Source organism: Oncorhynchus clarkii, unplaced genomic scaffold (genome assembly GCF_045791955.1).
Source record: "Oncorhynchus clarkii lewisi isolate Uvic-CL-2024 unplaced genomic scaffold, UVic_Ocla_1.0 unplaced_contig_2031_pilon_pilon, whole genome shotgun sequence".
Classification (NCBI taxonomy): domain Eukaryota; kingdom Metazoa; phylum Chordata; class Actinopteri; order Salmoniformes; family Salmonidae; genus Oncorhynchus; species Oncorhynchus clarkii.
Window position 1 is genome coordinate 34,304 of NW_027258796.1, and position 19,601 is coordinate 53,904.

The 19,601-nt window shown below is 51.5% G+C and overlaps 2 non-coding genes and 4 pseudogenes across 2 annotated transcripts; all 6 read left to right on the forward strand.

Annotated features, from left to right (window-relative positions):
* The first annotated feature begins 4,733 nt into the window (after positions 1-4,733).
* LOC139398568 (U2 spliceosomal RNA) lies at positions 4,734-4,912 on the forward strand (annotated as a pseudogene).
* A 409-nt stretch (positions 4,913-5,321) lies between these two features.
* Positions 5,322-5,438, forward strand: LOC139398579 (U5 spliceosomal RNA). Its single transcript, XR_011631489.1, has one exon. It is a non-coding gene; the product is annotated as a U5 spliceosomal RNA (small nuclear RNA).
* Positions 5,439-10,974: 5,536 nt separating this feature from the next.
* Positions 10,975-11,151, forward strand: LOC139398585 (U2 spliceosomal RNA; annotated as a pseudogene).
* Positions 11,152-11,754: 603 nt separating this feature from the next.
* Positions 11,755-11,877, forward strand: LOC139398580 (U5 spliceosomal RNA; annotated as a pseudogene).
* Positions 11,878-17,504: 5,627 nt separating this feature from the next.
* On the forward strand, positions 17,505-17,681 carry LOC139398571 (U2 spliceosomal RNA; annotated as a pseudogene).
* A 171-nt stretch (positions 17,682-17,852) lies between these two features.
* Positions 17,853-17,970, forward strand: LOC139398581 (U5 spliceosomal RNA). Its single transcript, XR_011631490.1, has one exon. It is a non-coding gene; the product is annotated as a U5 spliceosomal RNA (small nuclear RNA).
* Positions 17,971-19,601: the final 1,631 nt, after the last annotated feature.

Genomic DNA, 19,601 nt, shown 5'->3' on the forward strand with positions numbered 1-19,601 from the left:
GGTTTCCTCCATCCCCCGGCGGTCTTTTCACTGGGCTCAGACAGAGGGATGCTGTTCTACACCCGTCAACCCCCCTTTTGCAAGAAGTGTAGGGAGTATGGGCACGTCACGGCTGCCTGCAGTAAGGGAAAATGTCGTTTCTGCAGATCGGGGGAGCATGAGGCAAAGGATTGTAGGGAGCCGAAGGAGTGCCATGGGTGTGGTAGTAGGCTGCACCTGTTCCGCGACTGCCCGTCCCGTCGGCAGTCATATGCCGAGGCAGCGGCAGGAAGGAAGCAAGGAGGAGATTCTGTGGGGGAGCAAATGGAGAGGAAGGACCCAGAGAGGACGGAGCAGGAGAGACCAACATCACCAACGCCCATGCCAGATGGCAGGGCCGGGAAGGAGGTGTCATTAGAGACGCCAGCTATGCAGAAGACGGCGGTGGAGAAGGCGGGGGGTGGAATGGAGGAGATGGGATCATCACTGGATGGAGTGGAGGGGCTAGGGGCCCTTGTTGAAATGGTGGGAAACCTTCCAGTGTTGGGGTCAAGGGCAGGGGAGTGGGCCTCACACTCCGGTGTGAAGGAACCGTCAGTCGGGGGGGTGACACAGGAGCCTGAACAGGGCCCCTATGTCGGAAAAAAGAAGAAGCGGAAGAATGAGGTGGGGGTCCTAGGGGAGGGGGTGGGCAAGCGTGTGATGGAGGCTAAAGACGACGCCGCTGCTGTGAACCCCCAGTCCTCGCAGGTCTCATCTCTCCCTTTACCCTTAGTGGATTTGGACATGACGACCTCCGCACTATCTCTGCCTACGGAGGATGGAGGGTCGCAGGGTGTTTCAGGGGAGCCGGAAACCTCCGCCCCCAACCCTAACCCTTTCCCAGCTTCATGGGTAGATGACATGGGGGTCATAGAGGAGGGGGGAAACAGGATGTCTCTAGTGGGGTGCGAGCAGGGGGCCACATCTGTAGAGGACCTGTATTCTTCAGACGAGGGGAGCATTTTTGCATCCCTGTCGGACGAGATGGAGCAGGGGAGCATCGGGTGAGCCTCCTGTTTTGTTTTTTGTTATTAGTAGTTGTATTTTGATGTTTTCGTTATGGATAAATTTACCTTTGTTAGTGTAAATGTAAGGGAGTTGAGGGATAGGGTTAAAAGAAGGGCGGTTTTAAGTTATTTGGAGGGGTTATATTTAATTAATAATGAATATTTCTGTTAAATTGTTTAGTTTAAATGTAAGGGGATTAAGGGATTTTGTTAAGAGGAGGGCGGTTTTTAGCTTTTTGGAAGGAGTGGGTTTTGATGTTTGTTTTTTACAGGAGGTTCACCTGAGGGATGGAGGGGATATTGTGAGGTTTAAGAGGGAGTGGGATAAGGGCGAATCAGTTTGGGGTATAGGTGGGGTTCATTCAACGGGAGTGGGGATTTTGTTTGGTAATAGGGAGATGAAGGTAGAGGGCACTTTTGTAGTAATGCAGGGGAGGGTTTTGGGGGTAGATGTCACTTTTAGGGATAGTAGGTATAGGTTAGTGGTGGTGTATGGACCACAGGTGGCGGCAGACAGGAGGGAGATGGTGGACTGTCTGACGCCCCTGTGTGTTACAAATAGGCACTTGGTGATTGGAGGTGATTTCAATATAGATTTAGGGATAGGGGGGGATAGCAGTGCAGGTGCTATCACCGGGCTAATGGCTTGCCATGGTCTGGTTGATGGTGGCCTGCACACTACTCCGACAATGGCCGGTCCTACATGGCGCAACTCCAGGGGGGTTGCGCGGAGGCTCGACTACATTTTTGTATCCAGGTCTTTGGGTCAGTTGTCTGGGCGGCTGTTGCCTGCTTTCTTTTCGGACCACGACAGGGTGTTCCTGCAGGTGGGGTCGCCAGTCTGTCTCTTCGGTAGGGGGTACTGGAAGTTAGATCGAGATGTGCTGGAGGAGCAGGCTTTCGTTGACGCCTTTTTTGGTTTCTTTCGGAAGCTTGAGGGCCTCCGGTCCATGTGTGAGGGGGTGTTAGAGTGGTGGGATTTAGTTAAGGTAAGGATTAGGGCCTTTATAATAGGATATTGTAAGAGGAAGAAAAGGGAGGAAAGGAGGGAGGTGGATCGTATCCAAAGGTTAATTGAACTCGAGTACGAGGCAGGCAACCTCGGCGGGTCTATTGACTGGGAGAGATTCTCAGCCCTGAAGGCGCAGCTCAGGGAGCTGCAGGAGCGGAATGCTCGAGCTTTCCTGGAGCGTGCGCATAATGGCTTTCTAGAACATAATGAGACTTGTTCCGCTATGTTCTTTAAGTCGGTTAGGGCCAGACAGAGTAGGAAGGTAATGCATGGCGTTAGGGAAGAAAATGGTAGTGTAGCTAAAGAGCCGGAGGAGATGGTCAGAGTGACCACTGACCATTTCCGAGGTTTCTTTAAGGAGAGGGATGTAGATGTAGAGCAGGGAAGTGTGTTTTTAGAACACTTGTCCCGGCGATTGCCGGAGGACATTAGAGAAGCGATGGAGGCTCAGATCTCCCTTGAAGAGGTTGAGAGCGCCCTCAGGAGGATGGGAAAAGGGAAGGTACCTGGGATGGATGGGCTGCCGGCCGAGTTTTACCTCAAGTTTTGGGGGATACTCGGGCCTGTGGTCCACGAAGTCTTGAAGGCCATCCTTGAGACGGGGGTCCCGGGGGGATCAATGGCCGTCGGTGTGCTGTCACTTCTTTACAAGAAGGGGGACGCCACAGACCTTGGCAACTGGCGGCCATTGACCATGCTGTGTGTAGACTACAAGTTGCTTGCAAAGGTCCTAGCGGATCGGTTGCGCACAGCCCTTCCCTACGTCGTCCATGAGGATCAGACGTGCGGGGTAGAGGGTCGCTCTATCAGGTGGAACCTGCAGTTGGTCAGGGACTCCATCGCTTGGGTAGAAGATAGAGGGCTGCCTTTAATGGTAGCAGCGCTAGATCAGGCGAAAGCCTTTGATCGCGTGCATAGATCCTTTCTTTACAGGGTGTTAGGTAGGTTAGGATTTGGGGAGAAGTTTATAGGATGGATCCGTACTTTATATGTCGGAGCGGGGTGCCGGGTTAGCGTAAACGATCACATGGGTGACGTTTTTGACCTCTCATCAGGGGTCAGGCAGGGATGCCCGCTCTCGGCTCTCCTCTTCGTTCTGTACATGGAGCCTCTGGGGGCTGCCATTAGGGCAGACACAGGGGTGGAGGGCTTGTTGATCCCTGGAAGCGGTGGTTTGCGCGTCAAGTTGACGCAGTACGCCGATGACACTTCCTTGCTGCTTTGCAAGGACTCGTGCCTGACAAGGTCCCTTGCCATTATTGGGGACTTCACCCGAGCGTCGGGAGCGGTCCTGAACCACGCAAAGTCTTCCGTTAAATTTTTCGGAAGATGGCGCGGCAGGACGGATGTGACCGGGGGGTTATCTCTCTGTGAGGGGGCCCTGAGGATTCTCGGGGTCCATTTTGAGACCTCTGGCTCAGCGACGCTGAACTGGAACATGGGTATCGCAGTGGTACAGAAGAAGCTGGCAATGTGGAAGGCTAGGTCTTTGTCTTTTATGGGCAAGGTCCTGGTCCTAAAGGTGGATGTATTGCCATCTCTTTTGTACTTGGCGTACATCTACCCATTGCCTGCTTGTCTGAGGAGGCCTCTAGTGAGGCTTGTGTTTCAGTTCATGTGGGGTGGCAGGTACGAGTGGGTCGCCAGGGCTCGCATGCTCTGTCCCATCGGGGAGGGAGGTAGGGGGATACCACATTTCCCCCTCAAGCTGGATGCAATTTTTGTTTCGTTCTTGTTGACGGAGCTTGCTCATCCAGTGATACACCCGTCCGGTTACCTCCTGCGGGTGTTCTTCTCGTATCAGGCGAGAAGCGTAATGGTGTGGTCTAACACGGGTCCTCGGGCAGAACAGCTGCCGTGGCACTTTGGTCATGCGGCCAAGTGGCTGCGTGCGCACCCCGAGGTTGAAGTTGCCCGAGTAGGTTTAGATCACAGGCACCTGTACGAGGAGGTCAGACAGGCAGGGAGTCCAGCGCCTGTAGCGGGCATCTCGGCAGGGGTCTGGGAAGGAGTGCAGGCGCGTGGCCTGGACAACAGGCTCAAGGACCTGAATTGGTTGAGCCTCCACAAGTGCTTGCCGGTACGTTCCATCATGTACCGGCATAGCTTGGCGCGATCCCCCACCTGTCCAAGACCCACTTGTGGCAGGGAGGAGACTGTGCGTCATGCTTTTTGGGACTGTGCCTTTGCCGGAGTAGTATGGGCTAGGGCACGGGTGTTGTTGGGATTGGTAAGAGGTGATTTTGTGTTAACGTGGGCAAGGTTAGAAAGAGGTGTAGGGAGAGCGAGGGGAACAGATAGGGATAGGTTTCTGCTCTGGCTTCTCATGAGCCTCTTTAAACGGGGGCTGTGGGAAGCCAGGCAAAACTTGGTCAAGACAGGAAGAGATTGGGGGGTGGAAGGGATAGTGAGGAGGGTGGAAGGAGATGTAAGGGGGAGGATGAAGAGGGAGGAGAGGAAGTGGGGGCAGCATGCGGCACGGGAGAGGTGGAAAGGGGGATTAGGGCTGGTAGTGATTTAGGTTTTGGGAGGAAATAGATTAGGAACGTGGTGATAGGGAAAGGTATTGGTTAGGTATTACGGGGAGGGATGATGCTCCCCTGAGTTTTTGTTTTGTAAATTGAAAAATACCATTATATAAGTTGAATGAGAATTATTATGTTGTAAAGTATGAATGGTATTGATGGTAATAAATTAATTTTTCAAAAAAAAAAAAAAATCTGTTCTTATCAGTTTAATATCTGATACGTCCCCCATCGGGGGACTACATATTAAATGGATTTTTCGAACAGGGAGTCGGAAATGGGGCTTGCTCCGTCCGCTCCACGCATCGACCCGGTATTGCAGTACCTCCGGGAACGGTGCAACACTTTTCTCACGTTGTCAAGGAAAAATACAAATTCACAAAGGTATGTAAATAGCTGGCTGGCTGGCTGGCTGGCTGGCTGGCTGGCTAGCAGAAGAAGAAGAAGAAGAGAAGGAAAGAAACATTCAAACTCTTAGAAAGGCAAAGCGCCCTTCAATGGGGTCCCCCGTTTCCCGCCATTTTACTTTAAAAAAAAAAAAAAAATTTGGGCCAGGATTGTGTGTGTGTGTGTGTGTGTGTGTTTCTCTCTCTCTCTCTCTCTCTCTGTCTGTCGCTCTGCCTCTGTGTCTGTGACCTTCTTTTTATCCACAGACAGCCCTCGAAAACTTGGAAGAGTGGGTTCCGGGAGCACCCGCGGGAACCCTGCCTAGAGTGCACAGAGTGTGTCTCGGGCCCCGACCTCTTGACTTCCATATGACTCTGGTTTCTCTTCATTACGCACAAGCCTTTCGCCTTTTACTAAAGACTTCCGTGGAGAGGAACACTTACGAGTTCAACGTATTTTTGGAGCGGCTTTGCTTCTTGCAGAGCCCGGTATCTTGTTTCAAGAGAAATTGACAGAGATGGGCCAGGATAGTGACTTAAAGACGCATTAGCGACTTTTTCCAAAAAAACACCTGCCTGTCGCCAGGGAAACGGTGGGTGGGTGGGTGGGTGGGTGGGTGGGTGGTTGAGTGAGTGGGGGTGGAGGGAGAGAGGAGCTGGCTTTTGCCAACCCACCCGCTGAGGTCTGTCGAGACCCCCGGGGGTCCGGCGGTTTCATGGTTCCATTTGTGGGTTATCGCTTCTCGGCCTTTTGGCTAAGTTTCAAGTTGGGTACCGAGGTGCCGTAACCCCTTAGCCAAAAGCCGAAGGCCGGAGGGCGGAAAAGAGACAAAGTTGTGCGGAAAAATATCAAATGTTTTTTCTCTTTCTTACAGAAAATGGCGAAGGTTTCCTCACCAAGGATGCCCGGGATTGGGATCGCAAATACGGTGAGATTTGCCTGGAGGAACAAGGAGGTGGAGCCCTTCGGGAGGGAAACCTTCGGAAGGTCAGTTCTGATGGGAACTTTGAAGTTGGAGGTAGGAGAGGTGATGTGCCTCCAGGTGAACCAGGCGGAGGCATCTTTTGATGTAACGCTTCACAAGGAGAAGAAGTTCGAGGAGATACTGAAGAAGGCGAGAGAGGTGGGGAAGGAGAAGCCCATGAGCCATTACGAGGTGACCAGCCTGGGAAAGAGCAATTTCAGGCTGGTCACAGTTAACATGTACAACCCCCATGTGACTGATGAGGAAGTAAGGTCGTTCTTGGGACGCTATATGGACAATGTATCGTCGGCTAGACTCATCAGGGACTCCCTGGGCTTCTGGACTGGGAAGAGAGTCTTCCAGAGTTTGCTCAGGGAGGACCCAAAGGGGCAGGACGGATTCCTCCATCCCCCGGCGATGTTCTCCCTGGGGGCTGACAGGGGAACTTTATATTATGCCCGTCAGCCGCCATTTTGCAGGCGGTGTATGGCCTACGGCCATATCCTCGCCTCGTGCGACACAAGGAAGTGTAGGTATTGTGGATCTGGGGAGCACGAGGCGAGGGACTGCAAAGTGCCTAAAGCGTGCCACGGGTGTGGCTCATCTGCACACCTTTGGCGGGAGTGCCCGGCCAGGCAGAGGTCATACGCGTCTGCAGCTGGAGGGAGGGCAGGAGAGGGGGATGGGGGAAGAAGAGGAGGGGAAGGACGGCCTTTTCAGGCGCAGACGGCTGGACCAGAGGGCAAGAAGAAAGAAGAGGAGAAAGGAGTGACAGCGGGAGGAGAAAGAAAGAAGGAAGAGCGTGAAAGATCAACGGGGGAGGGAGTGGTGGGGGAGGGGGTTCCGGTGGTAGGACCTGTGGGGGTGCCTGTGGTAGGACCTGTGGGGGGGGAGGGGGTGCCCGTGGCAGGACCTGTGGGGGGGGAGGGGGCGCCTGCGGCAGGAACTGGGGAGGGGGTGGAGGGGAGGCGGGAGTGGGGGGACTGTGCGTCGGACCTACTGGTGGAGGAGATGAGGGAGCTGGCGGAGGAGCTGGGAGGTGCCGTCTCCCCGCTGCCTCTTGAGCCCCTTATACCTCTTCCACCAAAAAAACAAAATAAGATGAAGAAAGGGAAGAGGGGGGCAGACGTGACAGATAGGGAGAGGGAGGGGGGTGTGGAAGGGGGGGGCAAGCGAGTGATGGGGTTAAGGAGGAAGTCCCTGTCCTCACTGTTTGTGGAGGCCCCTCAGGACGGGGGGAGGGTGGATCCCTGGGAGAGGATCAGGGCTTATTTGCTGGGGGTCCCCAAATTCTCTCAGAGGAGATGGAGTCCCCTAGCCTCAGTTTAGAGGAGTACAGGGAGGAAGCTGGTGGGGAGCCCGGGGTGCAGGGTACTCCTAACCCTAACACCATTCCTGCATCCTGGGCTGGAGGAATGGATGAGGACGGGGAGAGTTCGGACGAGGGGAAGATGTCCCTGTCGGGCGTGATGGGCCAGGGGAGCATCAGGTGAGCCTCCTGTTTGTTTGGTGGTTGTTTTTGGGTTTTATTTTCCGAGGAAATTGGTATTTTGTTTTATAATAGAACCTTATGATAATTTTGTTTAGTTTAAATGTAAGGGGTTTAAGAGATTTTGTTAAGAGGAGGGCGGTGTTTAGTTTTTTAGAAGGGGTGGGTTTTGACGTTTGTTTTTTGCAGGAGGTTCACCTGAGGGATGGAGGGGATGTCAAAAGGTTTAGGAGAGAGTGGGATAAGGGTTATTCGTTGTGGGGCATAGGAGGGGTGCACTCAACGGGGGTAGGGATATTGTTTGGGAATAGGGAGATTATTGTAGAGAGCACTTTTGGCGTAGTACAGGGGAGAGTTTTGGGTGTAGATATCACATATAGGGATATTAGATATAGGTTATTTGGGGTGTATGGGTCACAGGTGGCGGCAGACAGGAGGGAGATGGTGGACTGTCTGGCGCCCCTGTGTGTCACAAATAGGCACTTAGTGATAGAAGGTGATTTTAATATAGATTTGGGGATAGGGGGAGACAGTAGTGCAGGCGCCATCACCGGGCTAATGGCTTGCCATGGCCTGGTTGATGGTGGCCTGCACACTACTCCGGCAATGGTCGGTCCCACATGGCGCAACTCCAGGGGGGTTGCGCGGAGGCTCGACTATATTTTTATATCTAGGTCTTTGGGCGGCTGTTGCCTGTCTTCTTTTCGGACCATGACGGGGTGCTCCTGCAGGTGGGGTCGCCAGTCTGCCTCTTCGGTAGGGGGTACTGGAAACTAGATCGGGATTTACTGGATGAGCAGGTGTTTGTTAATGCTGTCACAGGGGTGTTTCGGAGGCTTGAAGGCCTCCGGCCCATGTGTGAGGGGGTGTTAGAATGGTGGGATATAGTAAAGGTAAGGATTAGGGCCTTTATTATAGGATATGGTAAGAGGAAGAAAAGGGAGGAAAGGAGGGAGGTGGATCATATCCAAAGGTTGCTCGAACTTGAGTACGAGGCAGGCAACCTCGGCGTTTTGATTGACTGGGAGAAATCCACAGCCCTGAAGGCGCAGCTCAGGGAGCTGCAGGAGCTGAAGGCTCGAGCTTTCCTGGAGCGTGCACATAGTGGCTTTTTAGAACATAATGAGACTTGTTCCGCTATGTTCTTTAAGTCGGTTAGGGCAAGGCAGAGTAGGAAGGTAATGCATGGAGTTAGAAAAGAAGATGGTAGTGTAGTAAGTAAACCAGAGGAGATGGTCAGGGTGACAACCGATCATTTCCGAGGTTTATTTAAGGAAAGGGAAATAGATGTAGAGCAGGGAAATGTGTTTTTAGAACACTTGTCCCGGCGGGTGCCGGAGGACATTAGAGACGTGATGGAGGCCCAGATCTCACTAGGAGAGGTTGAGAGCGCTCTTAGGAGGATGGGAAAAGGGAAGGTGCCTGGGATGGATGGGCTGCCGGCGGAGTTTTACCTCAAGTTTTGGGGTATAATTGGACCGGTGGTACTCGAAGTCTTGAAGGCCATTCTCGAGACGGGTGTCCCGGGGGGCTCAATGGTAGTCGGTGTGCTGTCACTTCTTTACAAGAAGGGGGACGCGACCGACCTTGGCAACTGGCGGCCATTGACCATGCTGTGTGTAGACTACAAGTTGCTTGCAAAGGTCTTAGCGGATCGGTTGCGCACAGCCCTTCCCTACGTCGTCCACGAGGATCAGACGTGCGGGGTAGAGGGGCGCTCTATTAGATTGAACCTTCAGTTGATCAGGGACTCCATCGCCTGGGTTGAAGATAGAGGTCTGTCTTTAATGGTAGCAGCGCTTGATCAGGCGAAAGCCTTTGATCGCGTGAATAGATCCTTTCTATTCAGGGTATTAGGTAGATTAGGTTTTGGGGAGAAGTATATAGGATGGATCCGTACATTATATGTCGGAGCGGGGTGTCGAGTAAGCGTAAACGGGCACTTGGGTGACGTTTTTGACCTCTCGTCTGGGGTCAGGCAGGGGTGCCCGCTCTCGGCACTCCTCTTCGTTCTGTACATGGAGCCTCTGGGGGCTGCCATTAGGGCAGACACAGGGGTGGAGGGCTTGTTGATCCCTGGAAGCGGTGGGCTGCGTGTTAAGATGACGCAGTACGCCGACGACACTTCCTTGCTCCTATGCAAGGACTCGTGCCTGACAAGGTCCCTTGCCATCATTGGGGATTTCACCCGAGCGTCGGGGGCGGTTCTGAACCATGCGAAGTCTTCCGTTAAGTTTTTCGGAAGATGGAGCGGTAGAACGGATGTGCCCGGGGGGTTATCTCTCTGTGAGGGGGCCCTGAGGATTCTCGGGGTCCATTTTGAGACCTCTGGCTCAGCGACGCTGAACTGGAACATGAAGATCGCAGTGGTACAGAGGAAGCTAGCAATGTGGAAGGCCAGGTCGTTGTCCTTTATAGGCAAGGTCCTGGTCCTAAAAGTGGATGTATTGCCATCTCTATTGTATTTGGCATACATCTACCCATTGCCGGCTTGTCTGAGAAGACCTCTAGTGAGGCTGGTGTTTCAGTTCATGTGGGGTGGCAGGTACATCCCCCTCAAGCTGGACACAATTTTTGTGGCCTTTGTGTTGACAGAACTGGCTCATCCGGTGATACACCCGTCCGGTTACCTCCTGCGGGTGTTCTTCTCGTACCAAGCGAGAAGCGTAATGGTGTGGTCTAACACGGGTCCTCGGGCGGAACAGCTGCCGTGGCACTTTGGCCATGCGGCCAAGTGGTTGCGTGCGCACCCCGAGGTTGAAGTTGCCCGAGTAGGTTTAGACCACAGGCACCTGTGCGAAGAGGTCAGGCAGGCAGGGAGTCCTGCGCCTGTAGCGGGCATCTCGGAAGTGGTCTGGGAGGGAGTGCAGGCGCGGGGCCTGGACAACAGGCTCAAGGACCTGAATTGGTTGAGCCTCCACAAGTGTTTGCCGGTACGGTCCACCATGTACCGGCATAGCTTGGCGCGATCCCCCACCTGCCCAAGGGCGGCTTGTGGCAGGGAGGAGACTGTGCGCCATGCTTTTTGGGACTGTGCCTTTGCCGGAGTGGTATGGGCGAGGGCACGGGTGTTGATAGTTTTGGTAAGAGGGGATTTTGTGGTGACATGGGCTAGGTTAGAGAGAGGTGTAGGGAGAGCGAGGGGTACAGATAGGGATAGATTTCTGCTCTGGCTTCTCATGAGCCTCTTCAAACGGGGGCTGTGGGAAGCCAGGCAGAATTTGGTAAAGACAGGGAGAGATTGGGGGGTGGAAGGGATATTTAGGAGGGTGGAAGGAGATTTAAGAGGTAGGATGAAGAGGGAGGAGAGGAAGTGGGGGAAACACGCGGCACGGGAGAGATGGAAAGGGGGTTTAGGGCTGGGGGTGTTAGATTGAGATTTATAAGGGGATAGATTAGGAGCGGAGAGATAGGGAAAGGTAGTGGTTAGGAATGACGGGGAGGGATGATGCTCCCCTGAGGTTTTGTTTTGGTTTGTGTGTTTTTGGTTATTTGAAAATGCCATTATTTAAGTTGGAAAGAAAATTATAATTTTGAATTGTATGAATGAATGGCATAGTAAGTAATAAATTATTTTTCAAAAAAAAAAAAAATCTGTTCTTATCAGTTTAATATCTGATACGTCCCCCATCGGGGGACTACATATTAAATGGATTTTTCGAACAGGGAGTCGGAAATGGGGCTTGCTCCGTCCGCTCCACGCATCGACCCGGTATTGCAGTACCTCCGGGAACGGTGCAACACTTTTCTCACGTTGTCAAGGAAAAATACAAATTCACAAAGGTATGTAAATAGCTGGCTGGCTGGCTGGCAGAAGAAGAAGAGAAGGAAAGAAACATTCAAACTCTTAGAAAGGCAAAGCGCCCTTCAATGGGGTCCCCCGTTTCCCGCCATTTTACTTAAAAAAAAAAAAAAAAAAATTTGGGCCAGGATTCATTCTCTCTCTCTCTCTCTCTCTCTCTCTCTCTCTCTCTCTCTCTCTCTCTCTCTCTCTCTCTCTCTCTCTCTCTCTCTCTCTCTCTCTCTCTCTCTCTCTCTCTCTCTCTCTCTCTCTCTCTCTCTCTCTCTCTCTCTCTCTCTCTCTCTCTCTCTCTCTCTCTCTCTCTCTCTCTCTCTCTCTCTCTCTCTCTCTCTCTCTCTCTCTCTCTCTCTCTCTCTCTCTCTCTCTCTCTCTCTCTCTCTCTCTCTCTCTCTCTCTCTCTCTCTCTCTCTCGCTCTGCCTCTGTGACCTTCTTTTTATCCACAGACAGCCCTCGAAAACTTGGAAGAGTGGGTTCCGGGAGCACCCGCGGGAACCCTGCCTAGAGTGCACAGAGTGTGTCTCGGGCCCCGACCTCTTGACTTCCATATGACTCTGGTTTCTCTTCATTACGCACAAGCCTTTCGCCTTTTACTAAAGACTTCCGTGGAGAGGAACACTTACGAGTTCAACGTATTTTTGGAGCGGCTTTGCTTCTTGTTTCAAGAGAAATTGACAGAGATGGGCCAGGATAGTGACTTAAAGACGCATTAGCGACTTTTTCCAAAAAAACACCTGCCTGTCGCCAGGGAAACGGTGGGTGGGTGGGTGAGTGAGTGAGTGAGTGAGTGAGTGGGGGTGGAGGGAGAGAGGAGCTGGCTTTTGCCAACCCACCCGCTGAGGTCTGTCGAGACCCCCGGGGGTCCGGCGGTTTCAGGGTTCCATTTGTGGGTTATCGCTTCTCGGCCTTTTGGCTCAGATCAAGCTTGGTACCGAGGTGCCCCAGAGCTCGCTGAGTCAAAAGGTCGGAGATAGGAGGGCGATAAGGTTGTTGTTGGATGGTGGCTGATTTCCAAGTAGTGGTTGTTTGGTTTTCCAGTATTTTCAGTTTGGAGAGGTGGCTTTGGTTGTTGTTATTTGAACGTGCATTTTTTTCAGTTAGAAATGGCACGTAACGTTCCCAATAACTTGGGAACAGGAATCGGATTAGCTAATGCGATGAGGTTCGCATGGAGTGACAAAGAGATGGAGCCCTTTGGGAGAGAAATTTTTGGAAGAACCATATTGATGGGGACACTGAAGCTCGAGGTAAAAGATGTGTTATGCTTACAAGAAAATCCAACGGAGAAGGCTTTCGATGTGACTTTTCATAATGAGGGAAAGCATGAAGAAATATTGAGGAAGGCAAAAGAAGTGAGTGAGACAAAGCCGATGCGGTATTACAAAGTGACGAACTTGGCGAAAAGTAACTTTAGAGTGGTTACTGTGACGATGTATAACCCACATGTTACTGATGATGAGGTGAGGGCCTTTCTGGGGAGGTTTATGGATAACATCTCCTCAGGAAGGCTCCTCATAGACTCTCTTGGGTTCTGGACTGGGAAGAGAGGATACCAGGCTCTTCTTAGGGAAGACCCAAGCGGTTTCGGAGGGTATCTCCATCCTCCGGCTATGTTCTCCCTGGGGGCTGACAGGGGGACATTGTTTTATGCCCGTCAGCCTCCGTTCTGCAGGCGGTGTATGGCCGGGATCGGGATGGTAAATACTTTGAGGTTTACGTGGAAAAACAAGGAGATGGAACCTTTTGGCAGAGAGGCATTTGGAAGAACAATTCTGATGGGGGTTATGAAGCTGGAGGTAAAAGACGTTTTATGCCTACAAGGGAACCCGATGGAAGTGGCATATGATGTGACTTTTCATAAAGAAGATAAACATGATGAGATCATGAAGAAGGCGAGAGAGTTGGGAGCCACGAGGCCATTGTGTCACTATGAAGTGTCTAGCTTGGCCAAGAATAATTTCAGAGTAATAACGGTCAACATGTATAATCCCCACGTAACAGATGAGGAGGTGAAGGCGTTTCTTGGGAGATACGTGGATAATATCTCATCAGCAAGGCACCTGAGGGACTCCCTAGGATTCTGGAATGGGAGGAGAGGGTTCCAGGCCCTTCTCAGGGAGGACCCAAAGGGCCTGGGTGGCTACCTTCATCCCCCTGCAATGTTCTCCCTGGGGGCTGACAGGGGGACGTTGTACTATGCACGTCAGCCCCCGTTCTGCAGGCGCTGTATGGCCTACGGCCATATCCTCGCCTCGTGCAGCACTAGGAAGTGCAGATTTTGTGGTTCTGGGGAGCACGAGGCGAAGGATTGTGACGAGCCTAAGGCGTGCCACGGGTGTGGCTCGTCAGCACACCTGTGGCGGGAGTGCCCGGCTCGTCACAGGTCATATGCGTCTGCAGCTGGGGGGGGAGCAGGAGCGGGGGATGGAGGAAGAGGAGGAGGTTCTTACAACAACACGGGCCCAGAAAGAACAGCTGCTCAGGAGGACGCAGCGGCAGGAGAAGAGGGGAGGAAGGAGACGGATGAAGGCAATGGAGTGGAAGGCCTGGAGGGGGGAACAACAGAGGAAGTGGGGGCTGAGAAGGAGATGGCAACAGGACATGAAGGACCGGAGGGAGGGGTGGCGGGGGGAGGGGGTGTGAGTGGTGTGAGAGAGTGGGGGGACAGCATGTCAAGTTCCTGTGTAGAGGAGATGAGAGAAATGGTGGAGGAGCTAGCGGGGAAGAGGGGTGGTGTCTCCCCGCTACCTCCTACACCAAAAAAGAAAGGGAAGAGGAAGGTGAGCTTGGCAGGCAGGGAGAAGGAGGGGGTTGTGGACGGAGGGGGGGGGGGGTACATTTATCTTCTCTTTTTTCCGCAGCCCCGCAGCATTTGGTGGAAGGTGAATCCCTGGAGGTTGTTCGGGACGGTTTGACTGGGGGTTCTCAACACCTCTGAGGAGGTGGGGTCCCCTAGTCTCGGCCCGGAAGCCTTCAGGGAGGAAGAAATAGAGGGTGTTGGTGGGGAACCCAGGATGCAGGGAGCTCGGTCTAACACCATACCTGCATCCTGGGTTGGAGTAATGGAGGAGGACGGGGGGGACGTCAGATGAGGGGAAGACGTCCCTGCCGGATGTGATGGACCAGGGGAGCATCAGGTGAGGCTCCTGTTGTTTTGTGTTTGTTTTGGTGTCAGTTTTGGAAAAGTGAGGTTTTTGTTTTCTTTTGTTTTATAATATAATATTATGTTAATTTTGTTTAGTTTAAACGTAAGGGGTTTAAGGGACTTTGTTAAGAGGGCGGTTTTTTGTTTTTTTAGAGGGGGTGGGTTTTGATGTTTGTTTTTTGCAGGAGGTTCACCTGAGGGATGGAGGGGATGTAAAAAGGTTTAGGAGGGAGTGGGTAAAGGGAGTTTCGTTGTGGGGCATAGGAGGGGTGCACTCAACGGGGGTAGGGATATTGTTTGGGAATAGGGAGATAATTGTAGAGAGCACTTTTGTTGTAATACAGGGGAGAGTTTTGGGGGTTGATGTCAAGTATAGGGAGATTAGATATAGGTTATTTGGGGTGTATGGGCCACAGGCGGCGGCAGACAGGAGGGTGATGGTGGACTGTCTGGCGCCCCTGTGTGTTACAAATAGGCACTTGGTGATAGGTGGTGAAAAAAAGGGAGGAGAGGAGGGAGGTGGATCATATCCAAAGGTTGCTCGAACTCGAGTACGAGGCAGGCAACCTCGGCGGGTCGATTGACTGGGAGAGATCCACAGCCCTGAAGGCGCAGCTCAGGGAGCTGCAGGAACAGAAGGCTCGAGCTTTCCTGGAGCGTGCACATAGTGGCTTTTTAGAACATAATGAGACTTGTTCCGCTATGTTCTTTAAGTCGGTTAGGGCCAGGCAGAGTAGGAAGGTAATGCATGGAGTTAGAGAAGAAGATGGTAGTGTAGTAAGTAAACCAGAGGAGATGGTCAGGGTGACAACTGAGCATTTCCAAGGTTTATTTAAGGAAAGGGAAATAGATGTAGAGCAGATAAATGTGTTTTTAGAACACTTGTCCCGGCGGTTGCCGGAGGACATTAGAGACGTGATGGAGGCCCAGATCTCACTAGAAGAGGTTGAGAGCGCTCTTAGGAGGATGGGAAAAGGGAAGGTGCTTGGGATGGATGTTTTATCTCAAGTTTTGGGGTGTACTTGGACCGGTGGTACTCGAAGTCTTGAAGGCCATCCTTGAGACAGGGGTCCCGGGGGGATCAATGGCTGTTGGTGTGCTGTCACTTCTTTACAAGAAGGGGGACGCAACAGACCTTGGCAACTGGCGGCCATTGACCATGCTGTGTGTAGACTACAAGTTGCTTGCAAAGGTCTTAGCGGATCGGTTGCGCACAGCCCTTCCCTACGTCGTCCTCGAGGATCAGACGTGCGGGGTAGAGGGACGCTCTATTAGATGGAACCTTCAGTTGATCAGGGACTCCATCGCCTGGGTTGAAGATAGAGGTCTGCCTTTAATGGTAGCAGCGCTTGATCAGGCGAAAGCCTTTGATCGCGTGAATAGATATTTTCTATTCAGGGTATTAGGTAGATTAGGATTTGGGGAGAAGTATATAGGATGGATCCGTACATTATATGTCGGTGTCGAGTTAGCGTAAACGGTCACTTGGGTGACGTTTTTGACCTCTCGTCGGGGGTCAGGCAGGGGTGCCCGCTCTCGGCACTCCTCTTCGTTCTGTACATGGAGCCTCTGGGGGCTGCCATTAGGGCAGACACAGGGGTGGAGGGCTTGTTGATCCCTGGAAGCGGTGGGCTGCGTGTTAAGATGACGCAGTACGCTGACGACACTTCCTTGCTGTTGTGCAAGGACTCGTGCCTGACAAGGTCTCTTGCCATCATTGGGGATTTCACCCAAACGTCGGGGGCGGTTCTGAACCATGCAAAGTCTTCCGTTAAGTTTTTCGGAAGATGGCGCGGTAGGACGGATGTGCCCGGGGGGTTCTCTCTCTGTGAGGGGGCCCTGAGGATTCTCGGGGTCCATTTTGAGACTTCCGGCTCAGCGACGCTGAACTGGAACATGGGTATCGCAGTGGTTCAGAGGAAGCTAGCAATGTGGAAGGCTAGCTCTTTGTCTTTTATAGGTAAGGTCCTGGTCCTAAAGGTGGATGTATTGCCATCTCTTTTGTATTTGGCATACATCTACCCATTGCCGGCTTGTCTGAGGAGGCCTCTAGTGAGGCTTGTGTTTCAGTTCATGTGGGGTGGCAGGTAAGAGTGGGTCGCCAGGGGGCGCATGCTCTGTCCCATCGGGGAGGGAGGTAGGGGGGTACCACATCTCCCCCTCAAGCTAGACGCCATTTTTGTTTCTTTCCTGTTGACGGAGCTTGCTCGTCCGGTTATACACCCGTCCGGTTACCTCCTGCGGGTGTTCTTCTCGTATCAGGCGAGAAGCGTAATGGTGTGGTCTAACGCGGGTCCTCGGGCGGAACAGCTGCCGTGGCACTTTGGCCATGCGGCCAAGTGGCTGCGTGCGCACCCCGAGGTTGAAGTTGCCCGAGTAGGTTTAGATCACAGGCACCTGTACGAGGAGGTCAGACAGGCAGGGAGTCCGGCGCCTGTAGCGGGCATCTCGGCAGGGGTCTGGGAGGGAGTGCAGGCGCGTGGAATGGACAACAGGCTCAAGGACCTGAATTGGTTGAGCCTCCACAAGTGCTTGCCGGTACTTCCATCATGTACCGGCATAGCTTGGCGCGATCCCCCACCTGTCCAAGATCCACTTGTGGCAGGGAGGAGACTGTGCGCCATGCCTTCTGGGACTGTGCCTTTGCCGGAGTAGTATGGGCTAGGGCACGGGTGTTGATAGGTTTGGTCAGGAGTGATTTTGTGGTGACGTGGGCTAGATTAGAAAGAGGTGTAGGGAGAGCGAGAGGTACGGATAGGGATAGGTTTATGCTCTGGCTTCTCATAAGTCTCTTTAAACAGGGGCTGTGGGAAGCCAGGCAGAACTTTGTCAAGACAGGGAGAGATTGGGGGGTGGAAGGAATAGCGAGGAGGGTGGAAGGAGATTTGAGAGGGAGGATGAAGAGGGAGGAGAGGAAGTGGGGGCAGCATGCTGCCCGGGAGAGGTTGAAGGGGGGTTTAGGGCTGGGTGTGATTTAGATTTGTAAGGGGATAGATTATGACGGGGAGATAGGGAAAGGTAGTTTGTAGGATGACGGGGAGGGAAGATGCTCCCCTGAGGTTTTTGTTTTGGGGTTTTTGTTTGTTTAAAAATACCATTGTTTGAGTTTGAATGAGAAATATGTTTTTGTAAAAAATGAATGGTATTGAACGTAATAAATTATTTAAAAAAAAAAAAAACTATTTTTATCAGTTTAGCATCTGATACGTCCCCCATCGGGGGACTACATATTAAATGGATTTTTCGAACAGGGATTCGGAAATGGGGCTTGCTCCGTCCGCTCCACGCATCGACCCGGTATTGCAGTACCTCCGGGAACGGTGCAACACTTTTCTCCCGTTGTCAAGGATAGTGCGTGTGTGTGTGTCTCCGTCTCTGTGTCTGTCTGACTTTTTACACACAGCCCTCGAAAAGTTGGAAGAGTGGGTTCGGGAACCACCCGCGGGAACCCGGCCTAGAGTGCACAGAGTGTGTCTCGGGCCCCGACCTCTTGACTTCCATTTGACTCTGGTTTCTCTTCATTATGCACAAGCCTTTCGCCTTTTACTAAAGACTTCCGTGGAGAGAAACCCTTATGAGTTAAACATATTTTTAGAGGGGCTTTGCTTCTGTGAGGGAACACCCCCCTGAAATGGTCAAAAATGAATGGGAAGTCATTGGTACTGGACAAACCATATACACGGTGTCCAATACCACTCAATTCGGCGTCGTTTCGTTCAAAGTTGATTGCAAATGCCATATGGCAAATGCCAGGTGTAACACTTTAAAAATCCAATAGGTGGCGAGCGCGCTCCACCGTGGTTTTTCATATTGCAAATGCAACACAAGGCAACATCCAAAGCAACATTTTGAAAAAGCCATTTTTTTCAAAAACCTAGCAACCCCTTAAAAAAGTGCTTTCTGGACCGTTTTTCGAAATTCTTTCGATTTTTTTTGTCAATTTCACATGTGTAAGAACTGTATGAATGTGCTTTTGTCCAAATGTATTATCATATTTTTTTTTTTACTTGTGCATAAGGCATATGTTTTGTTCATTTGCAATATGATTTCATAGGAAGTCATGTCACTTTTTTTGGCAAATGCCATAAGAAATGTCCAAATGCAATATGAAAGATTTGAAAATGCCAAATCAGGATGTTAAGTCCATTTGCCATTTACCATCAAAAATTTGACATGCCCAAAAATACTGCAGAAATGCAAAATTGACTGGCCTGATGAACACAGGATGGCCGGGCAGTGATAGTTGTTCCTTTCCATCGCTCGTTGTGTTGATTTCATCATGTCCTTTTGGTGATGTTTTTTTCACTATTTAATCATAATGCAAATGCACACACATAGTTACAGTCTAGCTACGGGTCCAGTTCAGATGTTATGTGTAGGCCTAGCTGAGGCAACCCCGAATCCCACGTTTCGGCTCGATAGGTCCTTTGGTCCCCGAGCAAGACCCTAATTGGTGCTGAAAATCCACTTTTTTCCATGCCTTGCTACGGGGTCCTTGAATGAGCAATCGGACAGAAACGTTGGGGTCTGTCTATATGAGCCATGGCAGTCGTAATGCACCTAGTCGTGCGACTCTGGGACATTTCTAAATGTCGTAATTTTCGTGCAAACGTACGAGGCTGTTTCTCGGTCCGAGAACCTTCTAGAGCCACGTAACTCACCACGCACTATCAACCTGAGGTCTAGAACAGGTTTCTAAAGTTTCGGAACTCTAGGTCTGACGGTTCTTTAACTTCTTAGAGATAGGGGGCAGCATTTCCACTTTTGGATAAATAGCATGCACAATTTTATCTTCCTGCTACTCATGCCAGGAATATATTATATGCATATGATTAGTTGGTGTGGATAGAAAACACTCTGAAGTTTCTAAAACTGGTTCAATCATGTCTGTGACTATAACAGAACTTATGTAGCAGGCAAAACCCCAAGGAAAAACTGTTCAGAATAAAATAAAATAAATTCCTCTGACAGTACCCTCAGTTGTCTTTGCCAAGGGAAATTAGATAGCGCCCATTTTACAGTTCCTACGACTGCCACAGGATGTCACCAGTCTTTGGAATTGGGTTGAAGTTAATCATTGGTGAAACGAAGAAGAGGCACATCCTGGAAGAACTTTACACTATTGAGAGTTATGCAAGAGAGAAAAAGGGGCAGGTCAGAATACTTTCTCTATCGAATACAGTTTGCCCCATCTGCAATTTGATCGATTATTAACTTCTTGGATATAGGGGGCGCTATTTTAATTTTTGGA